The sequence below is a fragment of the Cetorhinus maximus genome, chromosome 1, assembly GCF_964194155.1.
Source record: "Cetorhinus maximus chromosome 1, sCetMax3.hap1.1, whole genome shotgun sequence".
Classification (NCBI taxonomy): Eukaryota; Metazoa; Chordata; class Chondrichthyes; order Lamniformes; family Cetorhinidae; genus Cetorhinus; species Cetorhinus maximus.
In genome coordinates, this window is record NC_135879.1 from 202753999 (window position 1) to 202774277 (window position 20279).

Genomic DNA, 20279 nt, shown 5'->3' on the forward strand with positions numbered 1-20279 from the left:
GCAGGCCCTGTGGTGTACATACAGCGCAGTGAGGGAGGCAGTTCCAGGATTTTGACCCAGCAATAGTGAAGGAACGACGTTATATTTCCAAGTCAGGATCGTGAGTGGCTTGGAGGGGAACTTGCAGGTGGTTGTGTTCCCATTAATCTGCTGCCCCTCTACTTCTAGATGGTAGTGATCATGGGTTTGGAAAGTCCTGTTGAAGGAAACTTGGTGAGTTCCTGCAGTGCACCTTGTAGATGGTACACATTGCTGCTACTGTGCATCGGTGGTGGAGGGAGTGAATATTTGTGGAAGGGGAGCCAATTAAGTGACTGCTTTGTCCAGGATTGTGTCAAGCTCCTTCAGTGTTGTTGGAGCTGCACTCATCCAGGCAAGTGCAGAGTATTCCATCACACTTCTGACTTGTGCCTTGTAGATGGTGGACAGGCTTTGGGAAGTCAGGAGGTGAGTTACTTGCTGCAGGATTCCTAGCCTCTGACCTGCTCTCATAGCGACAGTATTTCTTTCTATGGCTGGTCCAGTTCAGTTTCTGGTCAATGGTAACCCCCTAGGATGTTAATACTGGGGGATTCAGTGATGGTAATGCCATTGAATGTCAAGGGGCGATAGTTAGATTCTCTCTTGTTGAAGATGGTCATTGCCTGGCACTTGTGTGGCACGAATGTTACTTGCCACTCATCAGCTCAAGCCTGAATATTGTCCAGGTCTTGTTGCATTTGGCCATGGACTGGCTTCAGTATGAGGAGTCACAAATGGTGAACATTGTGCAATCATCAGCAAACATCCTGACTTCTGACCTTACGATGGAAGGAAGGTCAATGATGAAGCAGCTGAAGATGGTTGGGCCTAGGACACTACCTTGAGGAACTCCTGCAGTGATGACCTGGAACTGAGATGATTGACCATATAACCATAGAAATGTTATGGTGCAGAAAGCGGCTATTCAGCCCATCGTGTCTGCGCCAGCCAAAAAAAGAGAAAAAGAAACTAGCTGCTCATTTTAATCCCACTTTCCAGCACCTGGTCTGTAGCCTTGCAGGTTACAGCACTTCAGATGCAGATCCAGGTACCTTTTAAATGAGTTGAGCGTTTCAGCCTCAACCACCAACTTAGGTAGTGAATTCCAGACATCCATTACCTTCTGGGTGAAAAACTTTTTCCTCATGTCCACTCTAATCCTTCTACCAATCACCTTAAATCTATGCTCCCTGGTGGCTGACCACTCAGCTCCTGTCTACCTTATCTAGGCCCCTCATAATTTTGTACACCTCAATTAGGTCACCCCTCAGCCTCCTCTGTTCTAAGGAAAACAACCCTAGCCTATCCAATCTTTCCTCATAGCTGCAATTTTCAAGCCCTGGCAACAAACTTGTAAATCTCCTCTGCACTCTCTCCAGTGTAATTATGTCCTTCCTGTAATGTGGTGTCGAGTACTGTACACAAAATTTCAGCTGTGGCCTAACCAGTGTTTTATACAGTTCCATCATTACATCCCTGCTTTTGTATTCAATACCTCGCCCAATAAAGAAAAGCATTCCATATGCTTTCTTGACCATCTTGTCCACCTGTCCTGCCATCTTCAAGGACATGCACTCCAAGGTCTCCCACTTCCTCAACCCCTCTCAATAACTTCCCGTTTATTGAGTATTCCATTGCTTTGTTTGCTCTCCCCATATGCATTACCTTACACTTTTCTGGATTGAATTCCATTTGCCACTCAACCAAACCATTCTTATCACCCTGGAGTCGACAGCTATCCCCTTCACTATCAACTACACAGCCAATTTTTGTGTCATCTGCAACTTTCCCAATCATGCCTCCCAAATTTAAGTCTCAATGATTAATTGTACAACAAACAGCAAAGGCCCCAACACTGAGCCCTGTGGAATGCCACTGGAAACCACTGAGCCAAGGTTGGATCCAACCTGCCACCTTACCCTGTATCCCATGAGGTCTCACTTTCCTGACCAGTCTACTATATGGGAACTTGTCAAATGCCTTACTGAAATCCATGTGGACAACTTCCACTGCACTACCCTCATCAATCCTCCTTGTTGCTTCCTCAAAAAATTCTATTAGTAAGACACAATCTTCCCCTAACAAAACCATGCTGACTATCCCTAATCAATCTGTGCCTTTCTAAGTGACAGTATATCCCATCTCTCAGAATTGTTTCCAATTAATTGTCCACCACCGATGTCGGATTGACCGGCCTGTAATTTTCTGGCCTATCCCTATCAACCTTTTTAAATAATGGTACAACATTCGCAACTAAAATTGTCTGGAATGGTTGGGCCTAGGGCACCACTATGAGGAACTCCTGCAATGATGCCCTGGCACTGAGATGATTGACCAACAGTATCCATAACCATCTTCCTTTGGGCTAGGTTTGGCTCCAACCAGTGGAGAGTTTTCCCCTGATTCTCATTGACTCCAGCTTTGCTAGGGGTCGTTGATGCCACATTCGGTCAAATGTTGCCTTGGAGTTGAAGACAAGGATGAGAATTTTAAAATCAAGACATTGCTTAACCCGGATTCAATGTAGGTCAGCGAGCACAGCCATTAGAAATATTCTGAGTATTGAGTCATCTGTCCAAGCCCTTGGAATTTTCTATTTTTAGATTTGGAGGCCCTACACAGGGAGAGGCGAGAGACAGAAAGAGGGGGGCAGGCAAAGAATAATGGAAAGAGAGAAAAAGAGAGAGGAATAGAGGTAGACATAAATATTAGAACGCAAACAGACAGAGAAAACAAAATAATGAAGGGCAGACAAATAGCTGAAGAGATAAATACATTCTGATTTTTTTGATCAATGTATCTAGTGCGGAAAATCAAAGCAGATTTTAAAAATAGATTATGAAAACTCTCCGGGTCAGTTGGCTCAATAATTTGCAATTGTTCTAAGTATGGAAATTAAGTGATTGTTACAAAAATTATAACCATTCATCCATTCATAAAGATCCAAAAGAAATCCTACACCAGCATTTCAACTGTTTCTTAGGTAAATCCAGGGTTTTGACCTCTATCACTGCGTTTGGAAGTTAATTTCATGTGAAGACCACTCCATGTATGAAGTACTTCCTCATCAACAGCATGTTTTACTAGTCTGAAGATATGGGCCTGACTTTAACCCCCAAGACAGGTAGTTAAGCTTTGGACAGGAGATTAGAATTGGATGGGTGTAGCTCCCAGTTGTAAACCCCTGTGTTCCCATTTGGCGTAATTTTAGCCATTACAACTTTGATAAGTGAATATTAATTGCATTTAATTAATAACAAATGGTGAGCAAAGGTTTAAAAAGATTAAAAGCCTACAGGTTGCACAGGCCCTACTGGAGTTTCTAGATTCAGCCAGCTGCCAGTGGTGGATCGAGTGCGTTGAAGGTCTGGACTTCACATACTCTAGTCGGCGAGCCTGGGCCCTCCTATTACCGTCTTGGAGTCGGTAATCCCATGGAGTGCTGGGCCCCAAAATTCTGGCCCAACTCCATAGTCTCCAAGTTTAGAATGTAGAGTACAAAAGGACCTCTCAAAAAGAATACCAAGAGAGAGGCACTTTTTCGGCTATGCTGGACAATGACCTTGATCCCTCCACAAGCCTCCATACTCATCAGCTTAGATGAGGTGAAGGGAGGGTTAGTGGCAATGAAGAAAGGGAAGATGGCTGACAGAGATGATATCCCTCTGGAATTTCTTCAACGACTAGGCCCAAAGGGACTCCAGCAGCTTGTGAAACTGTACAGCAAAGCCATGGAACCAGGATGCATCCCAAAAGCATGGCGGGAGATGACGGTCTATGCTATCCTACAACCTGGCAAGTCGATCAACGATCCAGTAAACTATAGGCCAATATCACTTCTGTGCATATCTAAATTCATTTTAAATTTAAACTCATAGAATATATCATTCTACAGAGAATCCTTGTCAAGGCCATGATCCCTGAAGAACAAATGGGCTTCCAGCCTAAATGTAGCTACTGTGACCAAGCTCTTGCCCTCATAATGCACATTGGTGCCAGTTTCCAAAGGAAACTCAAGACTGGTGCAGCCTTCGTAGACTTATCATCGGCCTATGACACGGTTTGGATTGAAGGCCTGATGCTGAAACTTGCAAGGCTCACCCCCTTCCCAAAACACCATCCCTGCTTGGGGCGATGCTGAGCAATACACAGCTATGTGTCCATCTTGGCGACAAAGTCAGCTCACCTCGATCCATCAACAACGGACTGCCACAAGGATCTGTACTGGCACCCATGCTTTTCAACGTCTACATGAGCGATATGCTGCAAACAAAGTAGCATAAATTTGCATTTGTGGACGATCTTACCCTGGCATCACAAGCAGCCACCTTCGATGATATCAAGTCCACTTTGAACAGGGTCCTCAACATCATGTCTGAGTACTTCCAGAAATGGGGGAGCAAACCAAACCCCCACAAAACAACAGTCACTGCATTTCACCTTGATAACAAGAATACTAAACGTACCCTGAATGTGAACTTCTGCAGCAACCTTGTACAACATGACCCCAGTCCAACTTACCTTGGAATGAAGCTGGGCCACAAGCTAACCTTCCTCGACCACCTGAAGAAGGTAGCCTCCAAGATGAAGTCAAGAGTCAACTTGATCCAGAAACTAGCAAACACCAATTGGGGAGCCTCAGCACAAGTACTACGGACTTCAGCGATGACACCCGTGTACTCCATAGCTGAGTACTGTTCACCTGTGTGGACCAGAAGTAGCCATTTCAACTGGTTGATGTTCAACAAATGCTGGCCCAGCCAGCAAAGCCCACATCCCATGAATGGATAAAACAAAACTGAACACTGCAATAAGATGCATCACTGGAACCCTCAAGTCAAAACCCTCAAGTCAATCCCAACATCCTGGCTACCCATGCTGGTGCACAATGTCACACGCCACCACCACCCCCTCACCCTCCCCGCCACCAACTGATCCGCCATAATGCATCAACCTTCTGTGAAGTTCAGAGAATCGAGGAAAAAAAACGCCTCCCCGACGTTCCTCACCTCTGCTTGAAATCCTTTTGGACCCGTGCACACAACTTCATGCAGTGCAATATCAACCCTGACGAAGCTTGGAAAAATGAATGGCCTGCACAAGAAGTCACGAACAAACACCTTGTGAAAGACCTGGCACACAAGATCCCTGGTTTTGACCTCCCACAAAGTTCATGGACATCCCTAAATCACATCCGTACAAACCGTGACAGATGGGGATACCAGATGCACAAATGGATAATTAAAAACTCTCCTGTGTGTGACTGTGGTCACCCAGAACAGACCATGGAACACATAATGACTCAATGCCCGATTCATAAACAGAAATGAGGTATTACAGCGATACACACCGCCACTCCTGACGTAATAGCCAGGCTTGACCACCTTGATGTAAAATTATTGTTGTTGCTCCATACCCAACCATATGAAAGAAGTAGTAGTAGTGGTTAGCATCAATTGGGGATTCACTTCCACTCCTAAAAATAGCAACAGACTGAAACTGTGGCTGCTGGGTCAGGGGATGCCCATTTGTAATGTGCATCTTTCTAAATAAATGCTTATAAAAGTGTGTAAAAATTAGCTCCAGTTCTCCCCTTCACCACCTGCCTTCCTGGAATAGAACTCATTGCAGCTGAAGAGAGGGGAGTGCCTCATAAATACCATGTAAACTCACCCAGGGACATCGAACCATTTGTAAACAAAGTTTATTTATATTGACCTGCTTTCAATATTTTGGGCTGTATCAACTAATTCAATTGTGCTTTCCGTATTTGTTAAAATTCATAATAGAGGCATATCAGAGAGCGGCGAAAATGCCTTGGTACATTTTATAGGAAAGTGATGCAGTGGCAGCAAAAGTGGTCAATTAACTATCAATTCTGCTGGCAAATTACATCAACAGGCATCCAAGCTCACACTACTAAGTAATAAACCACTGAAGTTAGATTTGCTTTATAGTGAAATATAGACAGACATGCAGTTATATAGTTATACACAATCTCCGAACATCTTAAAGTGCTTTACAACCTTTGACATGTTGTCCCTGTTGTAATGTAGGAATCTCAGCTGTCAATTTACACAAGGTCCCACAAAATAACAATTAAATAAAAGACTGGATCACCTGTTTTAAATTTTGGCTGAGGAATAAATTTTGGTCAGGACAGTAGGGAGAATTCCCTTGCTCTTCTTCGAATAATGGATCATTTACATCCACATGAGAAGACAAATGGAGCCTTGCATCGAAAAGATGGCACCTCTGACAGTGCAGAATTCCTTCAATACTGTGCTGAAGTGCAATTGTTGATTATGTGCTCAACTCTCTGGAGTGGCACATGAACCACAACCTTCTGATGAGTGCTAACACTGTACCACGCCTGACATCTAAACTTGCACTTATATGGCAACCACAAATCAGTTGCATTATGTTGAATGATAGTGTTGCAATCAAGATCAGCTAGTTTTTACTTATATTCATCATCATGGCTTCAATATATAATATTACAGGAATAGAGAGATTAAAAACTACTGAAAAGTATCCTAATTTCCCAATTGATTTTTGTAGGTGATACTGAAGTTCAGGAACCCTCTGTGAAAAACAGCCTGAACAAGCTTCACTGAAGTTCAAATTCAAAGAGCAGCAGCAGTGCTTATAAATAGGGCTACTAAAGAATGGGAGGGTGTAAACTGATCAATCTCAGCTAAAAATCTGCAGCTCCTGTAACCCCTTCCTGCAGAACTGTGACTCAGATCAAGTCTTCAAAGCACTGCAGAATAAATTTAATTTTGTTAGGAGCCTGCACTCAGGGTTCACTGGAGGAGCTGGAATGTGCCTGTAGGTACTGGAAATGGAAAGTGGAGGCAGTACAACCATAAATCCAGATACCATTTGTAAAGCATTGCCTCAAATAAATCCCCAAATAAATCAAATCCCAGAAGTGGGTGTATTCTGTTTCAAATTTAGATTTTGTGGAGTTGTATAACTTGCATTTATACTATAGTATCTTCAACATAGTAAAATGCCCCAAGGCGCTTCACAGGATCATTATCAAACAAAATGTGACATTCAGCCACTGAAAGATCGAGATTTTAGAACATGGCAAAAGCTTGAGAAGTAGCTTTTGAGGAGTGCCCTAAAGGAGAGAGGTTGAGAGGTTTAGAGAGGGAATTCCAGAGCTTAGGGCCTAGATAACTAAAGGTTTGGCCGACAATGTTGGAGAGAAGGAAATTGGGGACAATCAATAGGACAGAATTAAATGAGTGCAGAAATATCAGAAGGGTGTGGGGTTCAAGGAGGCTACAGAGATAGGGAGGGGTGAGGCCAAAGAGAGAGTTGAAAACAGGGATGAGAATTTTAAAATCAATGCTGCTTAACCGGGAGCGTGTAGGGCAGTGAATACAGGGGTGCTGCAAAAAGAGCGCTTAGTGCAAGTTAGGATATGGGCAGAGTTCCGGATAAGCTCAAGTTTTCAGAAGATGGAAAGTGGTAGGCTGGGCAGCCAGGAAAGCACTGGAATAGTCAAGTCTAGCAGCTGGTATAAGGCTTGGGTGAGGGTTTCGACAGCAGATGGGCTGAAGCAGGAGCAAAGATGAGCACTATTAGGTGGAATAGGCAGTCTTGCTGATGGAGAAACTACGGGGTCAGTCGGACAACTCAGTGTTAAATAGGGTGTTAAGGTTATGAACAGTCAGCTTCAGAAAGTGGTTAGGAGGGAAACGAAAGTAAATCGTGTGTGACTAGGCCTAGCACCTGCTGTTTGTACATTTCCCTGAAAGCCAACATTACCTCCCATCAAAAATGAATACATTTAAGCTCTGAACAAAAATTAATTAAGTTTGTTGTTTTAAACACAATTTTTGCACTGAACTACTGCGGTTCTCAAAGGGTTAATGCATGAATGTACCTAACGCACAACACAGAACTAAAATCTCAAAGCATCAATTAAATTAATCTTAAACACCAACGAATGTCCATAAATACCAAGCATAATTTCTCCTTACCCCCTCCTTCAAAAGAGAGTAAAGCATCCAAAAGATAAATTTGCCTTAAGTCTTTCTACTTCAGTAAGAAAGTTGACTCCTTTGTTATGTAAGCAGTTGTTCTGGATGGGGGAGGGGCGCCCATCTGAAAGGAAAGTGGTTATGTTTTGGGAAATAATTAGATATTGCTGTGCAGTACATGCTTGTAGTGTCATACAGGAGGAAACAGCAGTGTAGTATCACACGAAGGACTTGTGTTTTAATTTTTAAAAAGGCAGCATTCAGGCAATCTTAGGCCAGCTAAATAGCTTTCAGCCATGATAGCATTAAGGCACGTCATAGCCCTGGTCACATTGCACACCACAGCTTCGGCAGCCCAGTCTGGCAGCCCTCATGAAGATAAATGTTGAAACAGAATTATTTGCACACAGAAGCATGGTCAAGGAACCTCATGAAAAAGTCACAACCTGATGGAAATGTCACAAAACACTGCAGCTGCTTCAGTTTCACTTTCAGTTAAACATTATCACATTTAGAGGCAGAATAAACAAACGGTAGGTGAACTGCTCCACGCAGCTTCAACATGTCCATTGATATCAGGCCTCATATTTTAAAGCATTCCCAATATGTAAAGTTGCATTTACAATGTTCACTAGTAGGCAAAAACTGAATAGCATAATGTCACTTACTTTCATCTGTTTAAAAAAAAATCTGATAGCACAAGTTACACATTGGGTTGGGGATGTGGGGGGGTGGGGGGGAGTGGGGTGGGGGAGTGGCGGTATGATTTTATGAAGCCTGCGAGTGGGAAATGTGGCGTAAGTGGTGACTTAGTTAGGCAGGACACAAAATTTTAATTTCCCGATTGTGGGTTGAGATGCAGAGATAAAGTCAGTGACGTGTTTGTGGCATGTCCATACTTATAATATATTTGCATGCCATGAATACTCATTAATGTGAAACAGTTTTTTGTAAAGTCCTACCCTCAGGGTAAAGTCAGTGGCGCATGATAAGCTTGTGGCGCCCTGTTCCCAATCGTTTGCAGGAGGCGTGCACCAGTCAGCTTTGTCCAGTTGTGTGTAAAGTCAGGTGAAAGACGCGCTTTGGTCTGCCCGAAACTTGTTGGTCTTCCAGCACAAAGAGTTGTCCCCGACCGATTGTTGCGGACTGGCACAATCCAAAGTCCAGGACTACGTGCTGAGGGACGCACTAAAGCTTGGGGCAGCTGCCGCAAAGGCGCAATGGGGAAGGGTCGCTGTCTAAGACCTTTCTGCCACAGCGCACCGAGAGACTGGGAACTGTTTAGAGCCCCTCGGGCTGTACAGCTCAAAATGAAAGGCTGTAAATGATTGTAATATTGTTTGTACTGATGCACCTGGTGATACATTTTGTAAAAGTTTAACCTGGATTGTACCCTTGTAATGGTGTTTTTGAAATGGTTTGGAATGTGATTGAAGATATTTTATGAATAAAGTATATTTTTACAAAAAAAAAGGTGTGTAAAGTCAGCGGTTTTCACTGTTTAACTCCACGTCACAAGGCAGGGGAGCAGGAGAATGGCAGCTTGCATGGAGGCTTGGGACCAGCAGGGGTGAGTCAGTGGTGAGGGGGTTGTGGAGTGGAATCAGGAGCATGGAGGAGTGGAAGAGGGATCCAGGGATCCAGGGAAGGAAAGAGTGTGGGGTCAGGGTGGCATGGAGGTGTGCAGTGGGAAGGGTCTGGCATCCTGGGTGTGTGTAGGAGGAGGGGTGGTGGGAACAGTCAGTCAGTCAGTCAAGGTAAGAAAATGAGGGGCCTCAAGGCAGGTGTCAGTATTGTCCAAATGCGTGTCCAGCTGGCAGGGTCCTTATAGGCCTTTGATTTCACCTACAACATTTCAATTATCCCCACTGAGAGCGACCTTGGACAATCTCCTTCACAATGTGTAGAAGGGAAGGCCAGCTGAGCCTGCAAGTTCATGCCCCAGAGTGTGGTAGGTACAACACTGAACACTAACATAAACATTCAGTAAAGAGTGAACAGAAAAACACATTGTTTCTTTCACAATAAAGGAAATGTCCCCAACTCCCTTGTATCTGTCAATGCATGCCAACCATGCTCATGCCAGTACATTTAGCTCTCTGACAAAGCTAGTCTCAAGCCAGTGCCAAATAACAATGATGCACACATGTACAAAGTGAAACCAAATGTGAGGCGAAATATTTACAAATGAAATTTAATTTTGAAAAACACCCATGCCTACTTCGTGCTCTCAAGTCTTATGTTAATGGCAATGGAGTTGGGCAGGAAAATTGTGGCCGTGATGCAGAGCCTCCCTATTTGACCAGGAGGTTCTTTTATAGCTCACCCAAATCTGTTGCATTGTCAGCTGACGGCGAGTTTCAACAATGAAAAGCTTCTCCCGCTGCTAAACTGCGAGCATTTCCCATGCACGCCATCGGCACTTAGAATTTTAATTGTAATTGCATGGGAAACGGCAAAAAGATAGCATAAAAGATGGCATATAATTCCAGTTACAACATCTGGAACTGCATACGGTGACAAAATTCCAGCCCAAGTTTTATATGGGATTAATGTTAACCTAACATGCCCGACAGGGAAATTGATGGGATTGGATATCCCCCCTCTTCCATTTTGATTTCAGGTGATAAGTTAAACCAATAGGCCCCTTAAAAGTGTACAAGATCCCATGGCATTTTTTCAGAATTGAACAGGAGATTTTCTTGGTATCCTGGCCAATATTCATCCCTCATTTGAATAGCACTAAGACAAATTTGCTAGCCATTTACTGTAGCTCATTGCTATCTTTGGGACTCAGCTGTATGCAAAATGAATGTTGCATGATAATACATTGCTCAGAAGTAGAACAAAATTTAACCAAAAAAATTCCGCAGCAATTCTAAAGCACTCCCAACAACAAATTCAAATGTTACTGCTACTGACAACAGAAATGAAGCAGTTTGGCCATCAACTGTTTCTTTGGATACTAACCACAAAGTAATATAGTCATTGGTATGCCTTGGCTGAAGTCACATTTACACTAATGATTTTATTTCATAAATTTGCACAATAATTTTTCACAAGGCTCCAACGTCAGAGCTTAAGTTAATTTTCAGGCTGCCCTCAAAAACAGCTTTGCTGACATTTAAAAATAAAAGTTTTTCAGATTTATTTTAAAAGTGTTCTTATTGAAAGGAAAAATTAACTAAGGCTGGTGCAAAACAAAGGCAAGAGCACTTAGCCTAAAACTGGAATAACCTATAAATAGATAATGTACAATTTTATCCCTCAGTATTTCAGGGGAATGCAATCCTGCTAGATCACATATTTGTACAACATTGCCTCCAGATCATTGATGCCCTGTGCCTGTCACAGGCTACAGTGTGGAACACACTAATTACTAACTCCATAAATCACACTTCTCCCATCCAACAGGATCCAAAGGTATGGTTTACAGGCCTGTATGAAGCTAAAGCCTGTAAACCAAATTGTAGGGTGCCTGTTAATTTGGGAGGAGAAAGCCCTACTGAATAGCTATACCCCTGTATTGAAAATTGAACAAAGTTTCTTCCATCTAGACCTTATAAATACGGCACTGTACATTACAGGGGAAAACTGTCACTGGTTCAGAGTACCCAGGATCACTCAGATCATGAAACAGAAATATCTGGAAAAACTCAACTGTGCTCTTCTCCACCGATGCTGCCAGACCTGCTGAGTTTTTCCAGGTATTTCTGTTTCTGTTTTTGTTTTGGATTTCCAGCATCCGCAGTTCTTTGCTTTTATCACTCAATCATGACCTCATTACAGCCCTGGTCCAAACATGGACAAGAAAGCTGAACTCAAGAGGTGAGGTGAGAGTGACTGCCCTTGACATCAAGGCCACATTTGACCGAGGGTGGTATTAAAGAGCCCTCACAAAGCTGGAGTCAATGGGAATCAAGGAGAAAATTCTATGCCCATTGGAGTCATACCTAGCACAACCGAAGATGTTTGTGGTTGTTGGAAGTCAATCACCTCAGTCCTGGGGCATCACTGCAAATGTTCTTCAGGGTAATATCCTGGCCCAACCATCTTCAGCTGCTTCATCAATGACCTTCCCTCCATCATAAGGTCAGAAGTGGGGATGTTCGATGATGGTTGAACAATGTTTAGTACCATTCACAACTCCTCAGATACTAAAGCAGTCCATGTCCAAATGCAGCTTTCTCCATACCTGGTTGAATGCAGCTCCAACAACACTCTGGAAGCTCAAAACCATCCAGGACAAAGCAGTCCACTTGCTTGGCACCCCATCCACTTCCACCACCACGAGCGCACTGTGGCCGCAGTGTGTACCATCTACAAGGTGCACTGCAGGAATTCACCAAGGCTCCTGAGACAGCACCTTCCAAACCCATGACCACTACCATCTAGAAGGACAAGGGCAGCAGATACATGGGAACACCACCACCTGGAAGTTCCCCTCCAAGTCACTCACCATCCTGACTTGGAAATGTTTCGCCGTTCCTTCATTGTTGCTGGGTCAAAATCCTGGAGCTCCTTTCCTAACAGCATTGTGGGTGTACCTACACCACAGGGACTGCAGCAGTTCAAGAAAGCGGCTCACCACCACCTTCTCAAGGGCAACTAGGGATGGGTAATAAATGCTGGCCAGGCCAGCAGCTCCCACATTTCATGAAAGAATAATAAAAAAATAGCTCTGCATCCAGTCAACCCTCAAGCCCCCAATCTAGATGTATCAGCCTTTACATGTCCCTAATCCATCCATGCCTGATATTTATGCACTGGAGCAATTAAAGAGATTTTAATAACCAGGAAGGACAGACAAAGAGGCCCTAAAGATCATAGCTGGATCACAGCTGGAGCTGTGACAGAGTAGGGGAAAATCAAAATTATTGAATAATATATTTTTATTGAGTTCCTTCAGCAATTTTGTCTCTCCCATTTATGACAAATGTCAAATTGTAAATGTCTTTACTATTTGATTTTATTTAATCCCAATGAGAAGTGTAATTTTATGAGTTGATTTACAATTTCTGAGCTTTTACTTAGTGTGAGGCAGATTTCCAAAAATGCAAGGCAGTGGTAACTCAACACAAAATGAATCACTTGCTTGTAATAATTGCCTTACTCTGGAACATGCAAAACTCACACATTGCGTAGGCCCACAAAAACTGACTCAGTTTAACTGAATTAGTAGATCTTAGTAAGGGCGGGTTTGGGAGGGAGAAAATGGAACAGGTTTCCACTCTTAACCACTTCTGGAACTACAAGGCGATATTTACTGGACTGTCACATGTTTGGTCATCAGATAAGGGAAGGATTTAGGCCGATGATGCCTTCCGTGGGTAACAGCCTATGCTGACCGGCAGCAGTCAAGTTCACATAATGAAGAATGGACACTTACTGGCTTGGTATGCACATGAAGAATGCTGAGATCCTGCAGGGCAAACAGCATCTGTAGAATTGTAATCAAGCAAGATTCAGTGCCTTTGGGGAGAGCTGGGAAAAAAAGACAAAAAAAAATGTAAGTCCATTTGATACAAATTTCATAGTAGCTATCCAGAAAATGAGGTTTAAGCTCTGCTGGACTGAACTCCAGCTTTGTGCAATAAACACATACAAACATGCACATCAATTCCCATCTGCTGCATACTTTCTAAAAATAAACTATTCTTATGCAATATCCTCAGAGAGTGGTTGTGTAACCCAAGGGCGACAGTTGAGCAGCAGCAAGTTCTCTCAGAGCAAGCATTATTTATCTAAAGCAAACAATTCCCCTTTAAAAGTGGGCACATGCAAGTTGTAATTTGTTTCCATGTGGCTGGTGGCTTTATTTTCCTCTAAGGTCCGCACAGGTCAGCAAGCACAAAAACTTTAGCTGCCTCAGTTAGTAAGAACACATGTGGTTTATGCTGCATCAAAAAAAAAAGGTACAACCTATATTTTCAATAGGAAATGTCAGCTACCAGGTGCAATAAAGAGGTTAAAGAATGAAAAATAGATTTTCCATTTATATAAAAGCAAAATACTGTGGATTATGGAAATCTGAAATAAAAACAGAAAATACTGGAAAAACTCAGCAGATCTGGCAGCATCTGTGGAGAGAGAAACAGAGTTAACATTTCAAGTCCATATGACTAGCTCGGAGCTCTGGCTCTGAAGAAGGGTCATATGGACTCAAAACGTTAACTCTGTTTCTCTCTCCACAGATGCTGCCAGACCTGCTGAGTTTTTTCCAGCATTTTCTGTTTTATTTGCATTCATACAGTGCCTTTTACGACCACCGGACATCCCAAAGCACTTTACAACTAATTAAGTTTTTTTTTGAAGTACAGACATTTGTAATGTTGGAAACAAAGCAGCCAATTTTCAGACAGCAAGCTCACACAAACAGCAATGTGATAATGACGAGATAATGTCGGAATTCTCCCATCCCAGACAAAGTCCCATTCCAGAGGCGGGGACAGGGAGTGTTTCCTGCTGTGGAAGCTGAAGCTTCACTTATCCTGGTGGAGTGGATAAGGTCGTTCATCCTCTTCCAGCATTAGATGGCTGACCTGCACAGGACAGCCTGGGCACTGACAGCATCGGCGACCTACGTCCATGCATATGGCACCATATATCTCAGCGGGGCGTGTACCATCAAGCCCTCAGTCCCGGCTTAATTCATTATGTAGCTGGGGGTTTCCCAATGTCTTGCGCAGCAGGGCGGGCTGCATGGTGTATGCCCCACTGTCATACCTGGACGCCATACTTAAAAGGCGCCTGGGCATCCAATTTACTGTCAAGTCCTATAGAGACGGCAGGAAGGGGAGATGGAGCTCCCTAAGTTCAGTGATGCATTCCTGCGCGTCCTTTCTTTACCCGGCTGATGGGAGGAGGAGGCCAAGCAGGGAGACCAACTTGGTCACAAGGGTAAGTGAAGCTTCAGCTGCTCACACTAACCACAAGGAGACCAATATGTCAGGAGACATGGGTCCCAGCAACAACAGCATAAGGTCATGCCTCATAGCCCCACTACAGTCCATCCACTTTGCAGTGGAGTCACCACTGTGCCTCCTTCACCCTTCCACACAGGGAGATCACTGCTGTATAGAATGGGTGTGGGGGAATGGGTTCAGGTGCAGAGGGCACCAGCAACCTCCACAAATGATATGCCTCTCTGAGCCTTATCCTTGCATGTGAATGAGCTCAGCACTCAGGATGGAGCTGGCCCACAACCCTTTTGGACAATTTGCAGAACATTCATGCCATGCTACACAATCCCGTGGGTTATCTCTAAGAGTAGAAGCAGGAGAAATGAACATGAAATTGTTATGTACAAATGGTTGCAACATACAGTTCCTCTCAACCCCATCTTCTCCGTTGTCTTTGAGCAGGATGAGTTAAGCCACAACCGGCAAGAACATGAGAAGACTGGAGGGGGTCGCCCACATAAGAAGATTCTTACAGAGTTTGAGGAGAGGGCAGCCCAGCTGGCAGGCGTGGAGTGAGACCGGGCAATTGGAGATGGGGAGACTGGGTTCGACCCTCCACCCAGTAAGTATCCATGCATGGAATACAAACCTCAGAAATTAGAACCAGAATGAATAATAATGGTAAAATGTCAATGTTTAAGGCTCTTTATCTGAATGCACACAGGGCCAAGGCTGTCTCCATGTTGGAGGCAGCTCATGCTGTCAATCACTCTCTCCTCTCTCACTTACAGATGATGCCAGGAAGAGGCTAAGGTACGAGCCAGAGGAATCCCTGACAGGCCTCAGCAGAAGCCCAAGCCCAGAGAGGAGCGAGGAGAGACGTGCATCACAGCAGACACCTGCAACTTCCACCAGCCCAGAGACACACACTTCGTTGGGTATGAGCTCTAGTGCAGGAAGGATCTCACACTCTGGTGACTACCACACAGACAAGAGCCAGCAGCAGGAGGAGGCAGGGTCAGCCGAATTCACCGGCACTCAGTGGAGTGCCAAGGTCCGAGACCGATGACAGGCCTCTGGAATCAATCTTCCAACTGATGGTGGAGAGTCAGCAAGAGGCAGGGGTATGTCACGCAGAGGTGTCAGAAACCCACAACAGGGTAGCACACGAGTTGGAGGAGTCCGGCCGCCTGCTCTCTGATGAAGTGATGCTGACCTGAGTGCACATCAAGGTCTCCATGGGGAGGGTGGCAGACTCCTTCTGGCACCTTCTGCCCCATAACCCTCACCATTCCCCCATACCACGACTACCCTCAGTTAGCACCCCAGGAGTCCACAATTGACTCTACTGACCCCTCCCTGTGAACCCCTTCACACCTCAACAACCCCCATGCCCCTTCAGACACCGATAATCCCCATGACCCCACATGCCCCTCACACCTAAACAACCCCCATCCCCCTTCACACCTCGACACCCCCCCTCAACCCACTTCACACCTCAACACCCCCCCATCCCCCTTCACACCTCAACACACCCCCCATCCCCCTTCACACACCCCCATCCCCCTTCACACCTCAACATCCCCTCATCCCCCTTCACACCTCAATACCCCACATGCCTCTTCAGTTGTACACATAACAACATCCCCCCCACCCAGCGTCCACCACATCCTTCCCACTCTCTTGCTCCATTCCATGTGCCGCCTGTAATACCCTCCTTTCCAGCACCCCTAACTGCCCGCACCACCCCCCTCTAGGCCTAAACCCTCACACTACCTCTTCATTTCTCTCCTAGCCTTCTTTTAACCCCCCCAACCCCGCAGACCCTCACCACCCAACAGTATTTCCTGCTGCCTTCCACCTGCTGGATCCGAACCCATGGTGAAGTCCCTGGAAGAATGTCTGAAATTTGAGGGAGGTTGCTGTGTGGAGAACTTCCACCTTCTGGAAGCTGCTTCCAGGAGGAGCCACGTGGATAAAGCTCCACCCACCCTGTGCTCCATACGGTACTCCAGGGTCCGGTAGCTGGAGGCCTCCATCTTCTCCTTGGATCTCTGCGAGCTGCCCAAGGTCATTAAGGTAAGTCCCAACATTTGCACGTCACATTAGTCCAGAAGTGTTTGGGTGCTGTGAACGATCGGGGGGTGGGGGTGTTGGGGGAGGTGGGGGGACGATTCCAGTCAGGCCTTCATCTGCATCCCATTCGCAGGATACAAATCAGTATCATGCCAGCCTCCAGCAGGAGTCGTGATCTGCCATGACGGGCAGTAATGGAAGATCCCACCATCATTTCATACTTCCATAAAACCGATTTTGGACCTCCCACCAAATTCTACCCCCCAAGCCCGCCATTGAACCCGTCATGGGAGAATTCCACCCAATGTGTTTTTGCGATGTTGATTGAGGGATAAATATTGCCTAAGATTCCTGAAATAACTCCCCTGCTCTTCTGTGCCATGGGATCTTTTATATCCATCTAAGGGGGCAAATTTCTCACCTGAACGATGACACTCCGATAGTGTAGCACTCCTATTGTACTGGAGAGTCATCCTAGATTGATGTGGTCAAGTCCTAGAGTGGTACTTGAACCCAAACTTTCTGACTCAGAGGGCTACCAACTGAGCTACAGCTGACACAACAGGATAGAGACCCATTACGTCAAGTCTCTTCCTCACTAAAATACTCCAGAATTTCCTGGTCACACTAAAATTTATCTCATAGGCCTGTACCTCAGACCATATACTGACCCATTGGGCATCCCAGAGCCTTGCACTAGGGCTTGTGAACTAGGGAGTCTCCAGGGATCCTGGGAACTACACTGAAAATTGAGCGGGCAGGTGTAATTTAACATTTTTCTCTTCAACCTCTGGTATCCCCCATCCCTCCTTGACCACCGCAACCACCTCCCCTCCCCCGCCCCAACGAACTTAAAATCTTGAGGCCTTCTGGCTGTTAGTCTCCAGCACAAACCCTCAAGGACTCAATTCCAGCTTTCTAATCCATAGCTATTGCACTCTCCAGCCTGCAGCTACCCTCTTGTTCTCATCAAATTGCATGAAAAGCAGCTCAGGGAAGATTCACTGGACTGATTCCTGGTAATAAGGGGCCTGTATCCATTGGAGTCTAGGAGAATGAGAGGCAATCTTATTGAAACATATAAGATACTGAGGGGAATTAATGGGGTGGATTCTGAAAGGATGTTTCTCCTTGTGGGAGAGACTAGACCAAGGGGGCACAGTTTAAAAATAAGATGTCTCCCATTTAAGATGGCGATGAGGAGAAGCTATTTTCTCTCAGAAGGCCGTTAGTCTGTGGAACTCTCTTCCCCAGGGAGTGGTAGAGGCAGGGTCAATGAATATTTTTAAGACTGGGTTAGATAGATTCTTTTTTGACAAGGGGGTCATAGGGTATCAGGGGTTAGGAAGAAAAGTGGAGTTGAGGCCCCAGTCAGATCAGCCTTGATCTTACTGAATGGTGGAGCAGGCTCGAGGAGCAGAATGGCCTAGTCCTGCTCCTAATTCATATGTTTGTGTGTTCATATCTTCGTATCCTCCTCTTAACCTGAATCCCACAAAAGGTCCTGCCAGGGTACAAACAGTACCCGTGGACATTGCAAATATGCTGTGAGGAAGGAAGTCTGAGCACTCAGCCCTTACAGAAGCTTAACTTATAATGCTGCTCCTGTTGGATACTCAAAGAGGAACATTTTGTTTTGATAAAAGCAAAATACTGCGGATGCTGGAAATCCGAAACAAAAATAAAAATAGCTGGAAAAACTCAGCAGATCTGACAGCATCTGCGGAGAGGAATACAGTTAACATTTTGAGTCCGTATGACTCTTCATCAGAACAGTTCTGATGAAAAGTCATACGGACTCGAAACGTTAACTGTATTCCTCTCTGCAGATGCTGTCAGACCTACTGAGTTTTTCCAGCTATTTTTATTTTAATTTTGTTTTGGTGTTGTGCCTGACCTGCAGCACCAACAACACTTTTATTTAATCCGTTGGTTAATGTAAATTAAGCACAAGCATCATAAAGGATTTGTTTACACAATGTCTCCTAACGAAGCATGTCCATCTGAAGGATTTCATTGGATCAGTTATTGTCCTGACAGGAGGCAAATAATCCTATGGCAATCCTGTCATGTTAAGACACAGCCAAATCAATGATTTGTCACTCATTATTACTGACATTAGGCCTTTACATAATATTCCATTCAATCACATTTTTCTTAAGATTGAATGTTTCCAAAAAAAACTAAAAAAAAAACTAATGACGATCATACTTTTAGCGGGGCAAGAGATCACTCATATTCCTTTACAGTTGAACATCATGGCTTTTTAAGAACCTGCAATGAAGAAATGTAGAGGACTGGGAAAAAAAAGGTTAGTCTTAGTCCCTAGGAAATATAAAGTTACACAAACCCATCATTCCACTATATCAAATCTTTCTCTAGGTATTTATTCAACTCTCTCTGTTAAATTCTCCAGGTTGATACTGCAGGATGGATTTAGAAACCAACTCTTTCACCACCAAAAATAAACGCTCATGCACAGTTACTCAAAAGGTCACGTTTGGAACATTCCAATTCCGACTGGGAATCTTCTGACGCTGCTGAAGGCTTAGATGGCCAGCAATGTGACAACTGCTTTTACAGTTGTTGCCTGTGGCAATATGCCTCCGTGCTGGAAGAAACAAACTACCTCATGGCCTTGTGTTCTCTACCTCCAGGGACATGCATGCCATCTTACCGGAGTGTAAATTAAGTTCAAAATTCAACATGGACACTCCGAATGAAGACACATGAGGATCTTGCAACACTGATGCCCAGTTATAAAATTACTGTTACTTTTTTAATTACTTGTCTCAGGATGTGGGTGACGCAGGTAAGTCTGCTTCATCCCTAACTCCCACTTCAGAGGGTATCCTCACACTATGCTGTTTCAAACCAAAAGAAAACTGATTGTTCTGTGGCTGTTGACAGCCAGAAAAAAATTATCAAAAACTTTCCAAAAATAGATGCAAGATGTTTTTTTTGATTGCTGACAAAGGCTTTTCAAAGTAGCTCGTTAGCATCTTAACTGTCCCAGTATTGTCCCAGCTTTTTTTGCAAACAGGGCTACATACACTGCTTTTTAAAATTATCCCAAGATGTAACTGTGTACAACGTATCAATACCACTCTAATCAGACATTTTTATTCTCCCACTGTCCATAAATTTTAAAGCTCCTTTTAACAACTGCATCATTTTCACCTGTAAAAGGCACAACCAGATCACTGTGGGAGCAAAAATAATGTAGATGGATTGAGCTCAAGGCGTCTTTTGCAATGACGGTACTGCCAAATTTGGTCAGCTC

At 44.4% G+C, this 20279-nt stretch overlaps 1 protein-coding gene across 2 annotated transcripts in view; it reads right to left on the reverse strand.

Moving 5' to 3' along the window:
- znf532 (zinc finger protein 532) overlaps window positions 1–13579 on the reverse strand; it is a 174266-nt gene extending 160687 nt beyond the window's left edge. Inside the window, exon 1 of one of the 2 annotated variants that reach the window (XM_078551793.1) lies at window positions 13408–13579. The gene's annotated coding sequence lies outside the window, so the exon portion shown is untranslated. Of the gene's footprint in view, window positions 1–8018; window positions 8119–13407 lie in introns of those variants that run through there. The other variant, XM_078551811.1, reaches the window with a different exon arrangement.
- Between the last annotated feature and the right edge of the window lie 6700 nt (window positions 13580–20279).